At 46.3% G+C, this 16,082-nt stretch overlaps 1 protein-coding gene across 1 annotated transcript in view; it reads left to right on the forward strand.

Moving 5' to 3' along the window:
- Positions 1–14,560, forward strand: part of LOC125944545 (uncharacterized) — a 41,010-nt gene extending 26,450 nt beyond the window's left edge. Inside the window, exon 3 of the mRNA XM_049665042.1 lies at positions 14,353–14,560. The gene's annotated coding sequence lies outside the window, so the exon portion shown is untranslated. The remainder of the gene's footprint in view (positions 1–14,352) is intronic.
- The last annotated feature ends 1,522 nt before the right edge of the window (positions 14,561–16,082 follow it).

Below are 16,082 nucleotides of genomic sequence, written 5' to 3' on the forward strand. Positions count from 1 at the left end.
TTACCCTATGGTGCGAAACCGGATGTCCAGGGGACGTCGAAACAGCCCTCCAGGAAGGCGTAAACACTATCGCTGACCATTTAAGCAAAGCCGGACTCCAACCTTCAGAAGAAAAGTCGAAACTCCTCCTCATGAATGGAACACCAAAAAAAAAAAAAAAACGCACGGATTCAACTCAATATATTATGCAAACAAATACCAATGGTGACATCGTGCTGGATACTCGGATTTATCATAAATCACAACAACAATGCAAACTCTAACATTATACAATATCAAAAAGATTGCCGAAACCTCACGCACCTAATGCGACGGATCATTAGCAAAAAACACGGACTTAGAGAAGAACAAGCAACACAGCTCGTGACGGCACTCGTGTATAGCAGGCTTCTGTACACCGCCTCGTTCCTAACGCTAGCACGAACACAAGCTCCAAAACTTGAATCTTCACCCAACAGCCTTCACAAGGCCGCCCTGGGTCTGCCGATATACACCTCGAATCAGCGCCTTCAACACACGGGCCTCTTTCACACTCTCGCCGAACCAACACTACACCGAGACAGACATGTGCCCTCATGCAGGCCATGCGACGTACCACAAAACCTAATTGTCCGAAAGAGCTCCTTGGCATTGGCACGAGAGTCGTCACTAATATAAATGTGCAGTATATTAACACTAACTGCGAATGTTGTGTTTCCGTTCCTGTCAAGAACATTCTCCACTGCGATAGCATTTCTACCTACTGCCCCCCATCGCCTTTGGCATCGGTATTGTTTTCAAATGCAAAGCATTTCTTGGCGAGCATTTGCCACTTTGACACCATCTATATATCTATCTCTCCCTCTCTCTATCTATCTATCTATCTATCTATCTATATATATATATATATATATATATATATATATATATATATATATATATATATATATAGCCACCTACGTCTTGGGGATCTCATGGTCGTTTCGTTCACTTGGTAGGTACGAAAATTTACATAGTATGACAAGAGTGTATGAATAACATAAACGATAGGTCATGAGATGACTGTCATGACATGCGTGTCATGTAGGTCATGAAACAGCCTCCCTCGTCTTGGCGCTCTCATGGTCGTTTCGTTAACTCTGTAGGTACCAACATTGGCATAGTATCACAATATTGTATGACGAACATAAATAATAGGTCATGACACGAATGTCAGTTCATGCATCTCATGTAGGTCAGGAAACAGCCGCCTACGTCTTGGTGCTCTCATGGTCGTTTCAATAAGTTGGTAGGTACCAAAATTGGCATAGCACGGCAAGAGGGCATGACGAACATGAATAATAGGTCATGACATAAATGTCATGACATTCCTGTCAGGTAGGCCATAAAACAGCAGCCTACGTCTTAGTGTTCTCATGGTCGTTTTGTTAACTTTGTAACATGGTCGTTTTGTTAACTTTGTTAACTTTGTTAACCCTGCTTCGCACAACATCGATTCCCACAGGGCGTGGGATCTGCCGATTTTTTTTTTCTTTCGAACCTCTATCTACTTGCTGCGAGTGCACTCCACGTGTACATGTCAGATTGACAAAAGCGAGAACGCGCACTCCTCTAGCCGACAACCAAAATTAGACTTTTATGCCTCAAAAAGATGGCTATGCAATCGCACCGAAGTTCCTTCGAAGGCTGATATGCTGCACTCCAAAGTACAGTGCCAGCGGGACAAAAGTGGCGGCGTATGGGAAGCCGCGTTCAATGAAGCCTTCTTGTGGTGTCCGAAGTTGTAGACGCTGTGGTCTGTGGTGGAGCTGTGGCTTGTGGGTGTATTTATCTGATAAGCATTCTTAGCCTTTTCTCCTGCAACAAGTTACAGATAAAGGTGTCGTCATCAATACGGTGTGTCGCTACATTGTGTGAATGCTAAACGCATTACCCTCGACTGTCATCGTGAGATGGGCTCTGTCGGAATTTCATAGCGAAACTGTTTTCGTTTCGCGGTGAATTCCGGCGTGCGACGGCGTAGCTGATCGCAAATGTAAATGTTATTATACCGTACTGAGCAAATAAAAAATCAAATACTCAAGAAAAAAAGAAAATGTGTAAATTATCAAACAACGAATGTGATTTTTAAACAGTGCTTTCCAAATGTAAGATTGTATACTGTTTTACATCATTACATGTGATTGAAACGTGTTAACAAAAAGAACCAATTTGTAAATTGTCTGCTACATAGTTATAAGATTTTATTACGCTCTATGTGATTAAAAAGTGCGCAGCAGAATCAGGAACAAAACTAATGGAAAAGTGATTTGCAAAGATTCCGTTACAAGTGCTGTGTTCTGTAATCTTTTATGTGATTAAGGTGTTGACAAAGAGAAGTATTCTAAAGTTTCTGTGATGCTGCTATATTGTATGGGATTGTACAAACGGAATATCAATGGAAAAACGTTGCAAACAATTTTCATGTATCACTTGCCAGATTGACATGCGAATGTGAAAAAAATTTAATGCGATAACATTACTAGTGGACATAACACAATTTGTTCGAATCCGTAGACGAAAACTGAGCGCCGATCTCTAACGCAGTGCCGTCTAATACAGGATCTCAAAAAGCTAGGTATATTGAGAGAATATTACGAGAAACTGGCACGTGACGCACACGCCAGACATCGCATAAACCGACTTTGGCAGGAGAGAAGCCTGCATGTGATCGTGGCCTAATGGTTAGAGCACTGGGCTGCTTTGCTGAAATACTGAGGTTCAATCCCATCATTGGTACCGCATTTTTTTACCGCTTTGAGAGCAGACTTCACATGCTGTGGATGTATTTCACTGAAAGAAAAGAACATTTTGCATGTAACTGGCTATCCGGTATCGTTTGAGGTTAGCCAAACCTTACCGGTAGCACAAGATGTACATGTACCAAATGTGTGTGTGAGGATGCAGTAGCAACACAACGGCGGTGGCTTGATGACTGCTTTATTCTACTGTTTCCGTTATGACATGCGCCTATTCCGAAGGTGGTGTAATGTCCCCTCCATATCCAGTCGATAACCAAAGAACCTTGACGAGAAAGTTCCTATTGAGAAAATGAAGTACAGGGAGGAGCCTAGCAGCGATGCCATGAAAAAGATTCTGGAAAAATTGGATGAGTGCCATGACATCTTTAGGAAGCGCCACTCCAACGAATTGGGTGTATACCGAATAGAGTGTTGAACCAGGGAAACACAAACGCGGTCTCTCATTTCAGATGAGTTGCGCAGTGCAGGAAAAAATAGGCAAAACTGGTCATGTTTTTTTTTTTCAAAAATTTAGCCTGCAATTAAGGGACAAAGGAGACAGATAAAAAAAGGAACTTTGAAGGGACAACAAGCGGGCGAATTTAATTCTGCACTGCCCGCATCAAACAGAGCAGCACGTGTGTATTTGACGCGTCTTCCCAATTTTTTTTTTTTGTCCATACGCCTCGCGGCAAGTCCAGCGAATTAAAAACAATCCTCCCGATGTTTTTATTCAGGATGACTACTTTTTTATTTAATAGCCGCCTGACACCCAACTGCACACTCTACTGTTCTTCACACAAGTTCTCGCTCACTTCATAAGATCATTTTACTGTACTGTACTGTAAATTTCTGAACAGTTCACTTGTGTTATTATAGTCGGAATAGGATTAACCACATGCACACTGTCTGCTATAGGAAGTCTACTTCGACTTACCCCCGATTCAGTTCGCGACCAAAGTCTTGGTGTGCTAGCGCATTGGTTGTGGCATTGCGCTACTGAGCTTTAAGGTCGAGGCGGTGGCATTTCTACGTGGGCGAAGTGCAAAAACGCTCGTTCGCTTAGATTTAGGTTCAAGATAAGAAACCCTACGATAACTGAGAAATCTATCTACTAAGCATCGTTCTCAAGAAAGCTGAATGTTCACTGCGCCAAAGTTCGCTCTATTAATTTTTGTTGGAAACTCTATGCTTAGTTTTTCTCATACAACGTATGGTAAAGGGATGGTCGAAGGTAGAGAAAGTACACACGCATGGACACTTACCCTTAGTACATATGTCGGCAAAGTAATTGAACCTCACCCACTCATTCTCTCAGTCAAAATACATTTTAATGCATAGCACTCTTTGGCAAATACCACAACAATTTTGATTGCGAAATCATGCAAAATCTTGTCTGTAAAGCAAAAAGCATGACACCTTTCCATATGAACACATAGGGCTCCATAGAAAATACATGGGCTGGGGTGGGCCAACTTAAATTTGGGAGTGGGCCAACCTAAATTTTGAGGTGATATGGGGGAGGGCCGACTTAATTTTGGGTGTGATGTGAGGTGTGGGCCAATCTTAATTCGGGTGTGATAGAGGGTTTGGGCCAACTTGAACTTGGGGTGGACCAGCTTTAAATTCGGGGGGCCAACATAAATTTGGGGGCAGCCCAACTTGAAATTTGGGGTGTGCCAACAGAAAATTGGGGGTGGACCAACTTGAATTTGGGAGTGGGTGAACTTAAGTTTGACGGTGATATGGGAGTGGGCCCACCTAAATTTAGGGGTGATATGGGGGGACAATCCTAAATTTGGGGGTGTGCCAACTTAAAATTTACGTGGGCCAACGTAAATTTGGGGGCAGGCAAACTTGATTGGTCAACCTAACTTGGTCAACATAGTTGGTCAACATAAATTTTGGGTAGATAGGGGGTGGGCCAACGTAAATTTCGGGCGGATATGGGGTGGTTCAACCTGAACTTGAGGTGATATGGGCGTGGGCCAACTTGAAATTTGGGTGGTCCAAACTAAACTTGGGAGTGCGCCAACTTGAAATTTGGGGTGGGTCACCAAAAATTTGGGGGAGGGTCAACTTGAAATTTAGGTTGGGCCAACAGGGAAATCAAAGTACAAACTAAACTCAACAGGGAAAAAAAAATTGGAGGATGCTTAAGCTTTGCCTTTAAGAGTGAAACGCGATAGCGTTATCGTGCCCCATTCGCATCGCATTTTTTTTCAGTAGGCTTCACTGCAAACCAGAACGTGGAAAAGCCAAATTACAAAGACCAAGCTTACACTCATCCCTTTAAAGTCGGCTTCACTTTTAAACAGAAATTTATTGCTGGGAAGACGTTTTTACACGGGCAATATAAGTCGTCTTACGTTTAAATGTGAAGGCCCTACCTAGGACCTTCCTTTATTATTTTATTATTATTTGCTATTGCCCCAACGCGCGCGCGTGTCCAAAACGCATCAGTCTGGCCAAATCCCAATAGGTGACCCGTAAAACGAACAATCGCAGAGAATTGTGGGGGGCGCGGCCTGCTAGCAGCTTTCGGTACGACGGACAACGCGGTGGATGCGGCGGCATACCCAGCGCACGTGTTTTGCTACGCGGTTTCAGCAGTCAGTCGTGCGAAGCTTTCAGTCGGCTTTATCGACCAGCAATGTCGTACCATTCATGCAGCTGTTTTCTAGGTTTCAGTTCACTCTGGGCGCGACGATGACGAGCCAAGAAAGGCAAGGATACGCTTTTATTCATAAACGAACTCTGATTTTCGTTTCGGCAGTCTTTTTTTGTTTCTGTCAGGTTTAGCACTACGACATTTGCCGTGCTTGGACTCCCCGTCACTGACTGCTCTGCCTTCGGGTCAGTCAGACATATGAAAAAGCTAATAATTTATCAAGCGTATAGACGCATTACTTAGAAAATCGAGTGCTGAGGTGATGGCTATAGCAGCCTGGTAAATACTGCCCTTTGATCGTCGCTGCAACCGATATCGTCAGTAACGGCGCAGCTAGCGCAATTAGAAAATGAAGTGTTGAAAATGTTTGAAAACTGTGCCCTGTAAACGGCATTTCTTTGTCGAAACTCGAGGTTCATTTGAAGTGTTACGTATATTTAAAGCTTTTCGCTTTTTGGTCAACGAGATGGTCGTATCGCCGACATATTACGGCTGCGCATTATCTCTATCTGTGTTCATGGAACTAAAGTGGGTTAGTTGATTACGAGTATTATGTATGTATCTCGCTGTGTCCCGTTTAAATTTGCTCCGTAAAACCATGTTTTGTAATACCTCTGTATATGTACATGCGAGTACTGAAATAGTTATTGTTGCTTGAGTCAATGTTAGACAAAGAAATATCGTAGAGAATTATTCCGTGTCGGCCCTTTCACAGCTCATCGCCGCCTGATAAGTTGCACTGTACGTTCATTTTCTTTCTGTTCACTGGTGGTTCAGTTTTGGAAGTGGCAGCCATGCCTCTGATGCTTGTGCACCGCCGACTCAGCAATGGATGCTGCAAGGCAGTAGTTAGGTGAGTTTTCCTTTAACGCTTGAATTTTAGCAGCCACGGCTGTACAGCCGACAAGGGTTTTCTAGGCGCCTGCAACCGGGTAATCTTCGAGTGTAACAAAGCCGGACTGCAAGCTCATCAATAGACTTCAACAGCGAAGTGGTGGCGGCGGCTGTGCTTCCTCGAACCGGAAACAGTGAGCAGACGGCGCATCCCAGAATCCCTCTCTCTTTTACGGGTCACCTATTTAACCTGACGAGGATGCGAGCGGCATCTGGATAAGACTTTTGCATGTAGCTACTCGAGCGCGCCGCTGTTGGTATGGTATAAATGCTAGCAAAAGGGGTTTGTGTTTGAGTTTTCTCGTAACATAATTATGATTTCTCGTACATTAAAATAACACTCCGACGCCACCATGTCTGTGGGTTGTGGTTAAGTCGTACTTTACCATTTTTCTGACAGATTTCAGTGTGAAAAATTCAATTTTTGTTCGCTAACACCTTGCACCACGCGGCGGGCCTGCGTGGTCGGGGTGGTTCGCGATGGTTTTCTCTGCCACGGACGCCGACATACACGCCGATACCAACGCCGACGCCGGATTTTCTGTGACATGGGGCCCTTAACGCTATCGCGGTAAATGTGCCAGCCAAGCCAAAGAATACTACACATTAGCAGACAATTCTACGAATTTATGTAGTTTTTTTTTACGGGTCAGTCAGACTCGGACTCGCCAAACTTCTACTCCGGCGAGCTCCCTTGAACTCTAAATTACCAAATGTTTACTTAGTTGGGCGGAGCGTCTGAGCGAAGCGGACCTGAGCGGACCTGTTTGTCTCAGCGGAGCGGACCTAAATGCTCAGCTTCCTTCACTTTTGCCTTCCTCCTGGAAGACTGCGCTGACCAGCGTAGACCCAAAATAAAACCGACGGCTGATCCAGCGGGCACGCGGGGTGGCGCGAGCCAATGGGGCCCTGAACTAAGGGCTCCACCCTACGAGGAAGTCGCCCCACCTCATTATTAATAAATGTTTTCTCTCTCTCTCTCAGCTAAATATTTTAATACTGCAATCCCTAAGGCTATGAAATCATTTACTGAGACTACAGCAGGCACACACGTAAGAGGCAGAAACTTTCAGACTATAATGAAGAGCATGGGAATGAGCTAAGGACCACGCTACGAGCAGTGGAACGGGACGTGTTAGGCGTAACGTTAAGAGAGGGGAAGAAAGTGGTGTGGATTAGCGAGAAAGCTTGGGTAGCCGATATTATAGCTGAGATTAAGAGAAAGGAAAAGAGAAGTTACTGGAGATTGGTGCGAGAGGTCCAACAGTGAACGTAAATCAAGCTGTTGATAATGGTTGTGGTGGTGATGATGATGACAAAGATGCTGATGATAATGACAGCCGGCTCTTGCAGCGAACACTGACATTCTCTTAAGCCCCTCGGTGCAGTGCGCCAAACTTCTTCCGCGAAAGCGTTGCTGCGTCCGACGCCTAACATTATCCGAATAGGCGTGGAACGCTAAACCTGCAACAATTTCAAAGCACCGTCTGCATCTTAACTGCACATCGCCACCGGGGCATGAATTCTATGCCCAGTTGCGATGCAGCCGATAAAGCTTTGTTTTTCAGTGCTGTTGTGGTAAAATCGTACGTAAGTCGAAGAGGAGGAGACGCTCTGGCCCGACCATGTCACAATGATGACGACGACGGCGGCGTAGGTGAAAAGATGGCATATACGGAACGTATGGATGAACGGTCAAAGCAAACCCAGTTCCCATCATTATTATGAAAACAAGATAGCATGCTAATACAACAAAACTTGGAGTGTGCTTAAGCTTCGCCTTTGAGTGGAACGCGATAGCATTCAAAGATCAACGATTGCTTATCAGCTTTTTTGTCATATATTCGAATGACAATCCCACGCTATCACATCTGTAGGTTGTGGTTAAGTCGTACTTTACCATTTTTCTTACGGATTCTACTTTGAGAAATTCAATTTTTGTTCACGAACGCCTTGCGCCACGCGAAGGGCCCACCCGGTCGTAGTGGTTCGGGATCATTATTTCCGCCATACGCCGATGCTTACGCCGACACCGATGCCGACACCGGCACTGACGCCGACGCCGGATTTTCTGCGACACGTCGCAGAACGCTATCACGTTATCACGTTAACGCTATCACGTTAAGATGGTATTAGGATACATAAAGGAAGCCGTCACGTGATAGGAAATGCAATGAGGACCGCCACAATAAATTCTTAGTGCAGTATTTAGAAGACGTTAAGGTGGTTAAATAAGTCTGTTTATTCGCTTTCCTGGATACAACCATGCCTCTAGACTGTTTTATAGGCGGGAAGCGAGAGGGGTAAAACATATGCTGAGATTGCGGGGTATGGGAGTTAAGAAAACATCTCCAGGCCGGTATTTGCGAGAAACCTAAGATAGTGCAGCACGTGCTTGCGGTGCTGTGATTCTCCCCAAATTGTGGTTTACCCACGTAAAATTCCGGAATTCAATTCATTCTTTCCTCCGAAGCACGCAACCGTCGTCGGATGAATGCTGTCTAGAAGCTTTGAAATGTGTGCAAAGCTTCTATAATGCCCCAATTCTCATAATTTTGACAATAAATCGAGACTGCTTGCCTTGCCAAGGCTTTTGCAAATGGAGTATTTTACATTCATGTCCTTATCTGCTGTTCAAAGGATTACTCTCGGCTAGGATAAGGAGAAACGTCTTGCAGAAGTAACTGCAACGTGTTAAATACGTCTCTGCCATGCAGCCGAAGTGGCGAGAAATTCGGCATGGGTCTTTACGTCGGAAGTTTCTTTGTACGCCTTCGGCATCTTGATCACCGGCTGGTAGTCGTATTCGTCGATGTCGAGATCTGGCGTCGATGCTGCTTCGAGTTCATGCTGCGATCAGTCAACTCTATTCAATAGATTTGCAAAAAGAATGCTAGAGCTAAACAGTTATCGGCCGACTACACCGCAGTGCGCGCCCATTCTGCCAAAGTTTGATGCCAATCCGATAATTACATTTTCTTGCGATAGCAGTCATATGGTCACTCCAAGCGGATATCTGCCGTCGCCTTCTCCGTGAGGTTCCGCATAAAGTCCAAGGGGGGTAAAATCGTCGCGGCGTGCCGTATGCTGTACCTGCGAGTGAAAGCGCGCGAGGGACGTTCGCTTTCACGGAGAGCGAACGCATGGCGGAGAGCAAACACGACGTCTGCTGTCGCGCGAAAAGCCGGGGGGGATGGGAAAGAGGAAGGGGGGGCGACGTTGTGCTGCGGCACAAACAGCGTATCTTGTGACGCGGCGCAAGAAGAACTAGCGGCCCAGTCTCGCATGCAAAAGGAGGAAAAGTGGGAAGGCAACGCAGGAGGGAGGGGGGGGGGGGGGGAGTGGGTGTAAACTCTGGCACACAGGGTCGACGGGATTTTAATGGCGCGGGGTTCTTTCCCAGAGTGATTCACCCCCAAAGATAGCCGAGTGTCAGGCCGGGGGTCACGCCTGTGCCCATTTTTGGATAACCGGTGGGTAACCGCCGGCAGCGTGATTCAGACCCAAGACCTCCCGCAGCCGAAGCGGACACTCTACCACGGGGCCACGGCTGCGGTGGGAGGGGGGGGGGGGGGGAGTGCGGTGTCTACTCCGCCATAAACTGCGTACTTGTACTTTGCGTGACTGTGGGCGGTCGCGCGCACCGTATCTTGAAAGCTATCTGCACACGGCTACTACCTTTCTATGCGCTGTGCTTTCACCGTTCAGTTTCCGTTGAAGCGATAGACCGCACGAACCTTTGCTCGCTGTGGACCGCGCTTGCTCACGCCAGCGTGTTGACAGCTGTGGTCAGTGGCAGTACGAGTGGGATCTATTCATGTTTAATTTTGCACGCTGACGCCATGCTTGTTAATTCAGTTAGTAAACTAATGCGTCTAGTTTGTACAGCCGATAAAACCATCATACTTACACCGTATAGCTTTCTACTAATTTGCTATCGCAATTGATGCTTCGCCTATCAGGCGAAACTGCGCCTGACGATGAGGTTGGCCCGTATCACGTATACCAGAATCTGCGCCTGGCGATGACGTCATCTCGCGTTTCCTAGCAACCACTTGGCACAGCTGCGCCTCGTTTCGCCGTCACTCCGCACCGCCGCGCCAAGCTGCTACGACCGCGCACGTGCTCTGTCTAGCCATGACGTCAGTTCGCGTTGCCTAGCAACCACATGTGCCTCGCTTCGCCTCGACATGTTAACGCTTCGCCAGGCCATGTCTTGAAGCGCATCGTGCGGCCAAGCGAGAATCTGCGCGTCGGCGGCGAAAAAATTAAATTATAGGGTTTTAGATGCCAAAACCACGATCTGATTATGAGGCACGCCGTAGTGGGGGACTCTAGAAATTTGGACCACCTGGGGTTCTTTAACGTGCACCTAAAGATAAGTAAAAGGGTGTTTTCGCATTTCGTCCCCATCGAAATGCGGCCACCGTGGCCGGGATTCGATGCCGTGACCTCGTGCTCAGCAGCCCAACACCATAGCCACTGAGCAACCACGGCGGGTGCGTCGACGGCGAGCTGTTCTGGTATACCGTTCCGAAGCTGCAGCCGATAAGAGGCGTCGTCGAGTCGAAAATCCCGAGCTTCGAGAACCAGAACGCTAGAGTCTGCGTTTGAGTATCCAGCGCCATCGGCATAGCTACCCTGGCTGTAGCTTGGCCGATCACAAGCTCCGCTGTTTGCTCCAGCCTTGCACCACTAGTGCAAGCTGCGCTCATTTTTTTTATAATTACACTTACAATTACCATTTTGCTGAAAAAGGATAGAGCTCTCGCCAAGGTCTACACGCATTTTGCAAAGCTTTATCGCGTTACGTTCGCTCGTGTACTTGTAGAAATTGTTAAAAATTGTCCGCCCAGACACAAGACGAGGGCGCGAGTGATCGGGCAAAAGAACCGACGTTGCCACGAAACGCCTCAAAGCCGGAGGAGGGAAGCGGCAAAGCGTGAATAAACAGCGGACAGCGTACGCTGCAACACAAATTCTGGTTATCAAGCAACAGCTCCCATGAACAAGCGAAAAACGCGGTCGTAAAAGCACGCCTCGGGTGAAGGTGTGTCGACACCAATTCTGGCGACATTTAAGGGAGGGCGACGCGAAGATCACGGTGAGATACAAGTTCGAAGTTGGGTCTTCCGACTACCCGCCTGCAGAGTCTCGAGACGATTAGGATATGGCGCCCTCAGCACAAAGTTCAAGGCAACTAGACAAGCTACTTTGCATGAGAAGTGAAGAACCAAGTTCTACAGCTTTTGTGCGCTTCATCGAAATACCTTAATATGTTTACGCTGTCTCCGTGACTGTTTTGACCGTACCGGCGAATAATACAACTAGGCACAGTGATAAGACATATGACGCATGACGCTATGTTTAGTTCATGGCCGCGAGAGAGTGAATGCACGCGGTTGTCGCAACAAAAAGCTGGATCCACGTTTTCCACTCTCCAGCAGCAGAGCTGTCGCAAGTTTCTGCTAAAATAAAGACAAAAGCAACATTCGGAATGACCTTCGTAGTCGAGTGCCGCATATGGGCACTAGTAACACTAAATATTTCGATCATTAGCATAAATGGTGCCCAATACCTTTCAGGGAGTATCTGTGAAGGAAGGATGAAACACTCGTGATTAGTAATGCAACTTACAGTGGGTATAAAAGGACCTACGGTCTTCCTATCGACTCACAACTTCTTCCAGCACCGAGCAGCTGCGAGATATCAAGTCAACCATGTTCGCTGTGAGTAACCATGACCCTTCCCACATGAGATTCGAACTTCACCTTGTTTCGAGGTGACTCATCGTCTTCGAACTTCCAAAATTCCCTAACCTTTCGTTTTATTTTCAACCAGTTAACTGTTCTAGCAACGTTTAAGGTAGCTACCGTTCAGACGATATTCCGTCTTCTCGAAAACATTGTCGTCATCATAGCTACAGTAGGGGTGTGGGTAAATTATGTGCCTTTGACACAGTCGGCATTAACGACCTTATTTTAGAGGCTCGACTGAAGCATAAATCTTCCAATATCGGGCCAGCATTGGTTCTCTCAGCAAAACCACAAGACTGCCATGGCCTGCGTAGCCACAACTCCAGTGGCCTACACCTTTTCGCACCCACGAAGAACGAAGAACCTTTAGCAAAGAACTTTGCTTAAGGCGGCTCCGTTTAAATTTTAAGGGGCCGAATACCCTAAGCATTTGGTTCTTATAGGTGCTGTTCATCATTCACCAACCTTCTTCATTAATACTACGCCTGACGTCAATATCAGCTGGTACCATGCTCTTATGAACAGGTTTAACGTAAGACGTTCTTTCTGTGAATGCACGCCCAGAAGTCTGAAAGTCCTTCGGCAGATTTGTGTTGGCTGTGGTGTATTTCACCTTTTTTGTTTATCTACAAGCTGACTTGTGGCACTTCCTCGGGTGCATCGGTATGACAACCAGTGCATTCAAATCTGAAATGAAATTGCGTCAAACGAGCACTCTCTTGACAGACCAACTCGCATGCCAACCACCATACAGGTCCTGTGCCTCTTCACCTGCTCTGCTGAGCAACGCCCTCGCGGTGTACGTCCCCACGTACGGCCTACCGCTGGCCGGCTACCCTGCTGCTGTGCCAGCTGTGACGACGGTGCACGCAACCCCAGTAACAGCCGTGCAAGTTGTCCACCAAGCGGTGCCGGTCGCTCCCACCGTCCACAACGTGGCTACCCCGTACGGCTACCGCACCACTGGAGTCAGCTACAGCCACAGGGTCGACGCCCACCCGGTGCGTGTCCGCTACGTGCAGGGACTTGCTCCGTACGGCCTCAACTACGGCTACGGTCTTGACGCCTTCGGATACACCACTCTTCTGAAGAAATAAATGGTGAGTAGCTAGAGAGGATTGCACGTGCAGCTTTCACAGTACTTTACGTCAATTGAATGTAAGGTCAGCACCTATAGAAAATTATCAACAACGGCGCAGCGCAATAAATTGAGATGAAGATAGACGCAAGGACGAGAGGAAACAAAGTGTTGACTTTCAACTGACAATTTGTTCGTGTCACTGTCCCCTTTTGTAATTGGCAGGCTAATTCACTGCGCATCTTTTTCGACGTACGCAAGGATAAATAGGAAAAACCACGAAAGCAGCAACATGAATAAATTGTCGATTCAAATATAGTGCCATTTTTTCTGCCAGTCTTGCGTCTATTCCTATCCCCGTTTAACGCGCTGCTATAAATAATAAACCACCCGCCAGTGGTTGTCAAGTTGGGCAAGGTGTTGGGCTCCTAAACGCAGGATCAAATCCCGGCCACGGCGGCCGCATTTGAATGAGGGCGAAATGCGAAAACGCCCGTGTACTTAGATCTCGGTGCAAGGTAAAGCACCCCAAGTGGTCCAAATTTTCCGGAGTCCCCCGCTTTGGCATGCCTCATAATCAGACAGTGGTTTTGGCACGTAGAAACCAAAAACTTCTCAATAATAAACAATTACCAACTTGTCTAGTTCGCTATTCGTTCATAGGGATACCGAGTTCAGATTTGTCAAGCCAAGATTGATTTGAATTCATGGGAAGAGTGCCCTCTATAGGATCGAACATCATTTTACCCAAATATAAAGTATAATAATGAACAGCTGTCTCATCAGCAGGTATGCCTACTTGGCTGCACTAGTCCTGTGGTTTTTAATAGCCCCACACCACCTGATACAGGTACAAATCTTTCGGTGCCTAATCTATACTACACTAAATATAACTTCATTGGCATAACTGTATTCCTGGTTGGTCGAGCCGTGCGCACTCTCAATATGTGAAGCAAAAATGGCGGACTAGACGTTCTGGCACTGCTATATTTTGTAGTGAAGGTTTTGTAGACTGAGCTCATAATAGCACTGAGCTGAAGCATGCTTCCCTGCAATTCACTTCAACCTTATTGCATTATACCTTGATAGTGTCATCGTCATTATTTGGAGAATATATAGAGGTTATTTGCGTATGATATATTTCCTCTAAGGTCCCTGCAGTTATTCCATGGTATTATGTCGGTATATTTCCAGTACGTCCCGGCCAGTCGGAGAACCCGCGGCTATAGGATGGCTTCGAGAATGATCGGCAGGAAACAGCAATATTTCATCACACCGCTGCCTGTGGCTGCTGCTTTCGTCCTCTGATCTCTCGTCGATGAAGTGAAAACACGAAGAGAAATTGTGATATGTATTTGTTGAGTTTTATTAGTAATTTCAATAAATAGAAAGTCGTTCATCACTTATAGCCTACTTGATGTTTTTCTATGTCATATAAAATGCGTCCCGTTTTCCGACAAAAGTCAGTCGCGCACTATATATCCACGCAAACAAGCAATCTTTTTTCCAATGATGTCTTGTCGAATCGACTACCAACGTACCACAAGAATCCTACGTAATAAACCCAGATATAGTGAATTAAGCTCTGTGCTAACTACGTGAACATTATAAACATTATCAATTGGAATAAAACTCCTTATTTTGAATTCTAAATCAATTTCGTCGAACTCTCAGGCATTAGTGTCACCGCCAAAACGTTCGTGCTCGCGTTGTTCCTACCAGTGTTGGCTGAGGTTGCCATGATAGTTCAGTGTCTATGGCTTTGCGCTGCTAAGCTCTAGGTCACGGATTGCGTCCCGGCCGCGAAGGCCTCATTTGCATGGGGGTGAAATGCAAAAACGCTCCGGTGCCATTGATTTAAGTAAACGTTGAGAAAAAAAACCTTGATAAAATAGTCCCTCATGATGGCATGACTCTTAACCAGGTCATTGTTGTCTTGTTATTTTTGTTTTCACGTAAAGGCCCACAATGTAACACACGTTATTTAAAACGCATACTATTCACTCTCTGGCGACAACTTGTCCACTTTATTTTTGCGTCGAAGCGCAATCGGCGTGAACTTCCACGGCTGAATTGGCTTGAGAAAGAATGCTGCAGTCTGGAGATGGCTACTACCACTTTGAAGACGCCCTAAGAAGCCACTACGTCCCTCATTCGACTACGCAGGGCAGATGCAGTGAGGCAGCTTCGCCATATGTCACGCATGCTCCCGCTAGCCATGCGTATTACCGCAAATATAAAGCGCTCTACATTGAGCGAACCTAACCCATCGCTTCAACATCGACCTCCAACTTTAGGTGCAAAGACGCGAACCTTCTCTTCTGCGTCGGTTATGGTTAGAAGATGCTCTCAAGAAAACCCTACACAACACTGATTGGGATAGCTGACAGTGCAGTATGCTATGTCAGCGGCTGCGATGAGCCATCGGCTGCTAGTTGTGCCACTTTCCTGAACTTGGTCTACCAACGCAATTAGAGTCCAGTACATAGGGGCGACAATAGATGATCGTCCATGGTCCATCCAGATACTCTCTAAAACGCCTTCTACCGGACCGTCGGCCCTGAAGTCAGTGAAGGCACATTTTTGCTTTTGAATAAAGTTTGGGCTCTTTGAGCGAATTTCACTGCGTGGTTCTCTCAATACGCGTGCAAAAATTCACCCAATCTTTCGTTCGGCTCTCTTTTCTTACATTTCTAGTTCCTTCCGCCAACGTAGAGCAGCCGATTGGACGCTGTCCTGGTTAACATCCTAGCCTTCTTTTTGTCTTTCTTTTTTCTTTCTATGATTGGGGCGAAGTTGTTAACAAACTCAAGAAATAAAAAATTTCATGTTTTTCAGCGAAAGCTGTGTTCCGAAAGACCACTTCTGATTGTTGTTTTTACGTGCAGTAGTTCCGTGGGTGGTTCTTCATTAATTAATTTTAT

The sequence above is a fragment of the Dermacentor silvarum genome, chromosome 3 (genome assembly GCF_013339745.2).
Source record: "Dermacentor silvarum isolate Dsil-2018 chromosome 3, BIME_Dsil_1.4, whole genome shotgun sequence".
Lineage (NCBI taxonomy): Eukaryota > Metazoa > Arthropoda > Arachnida > Ixodida > Ixodidae > Dermacentor > Dermacentor silvarum.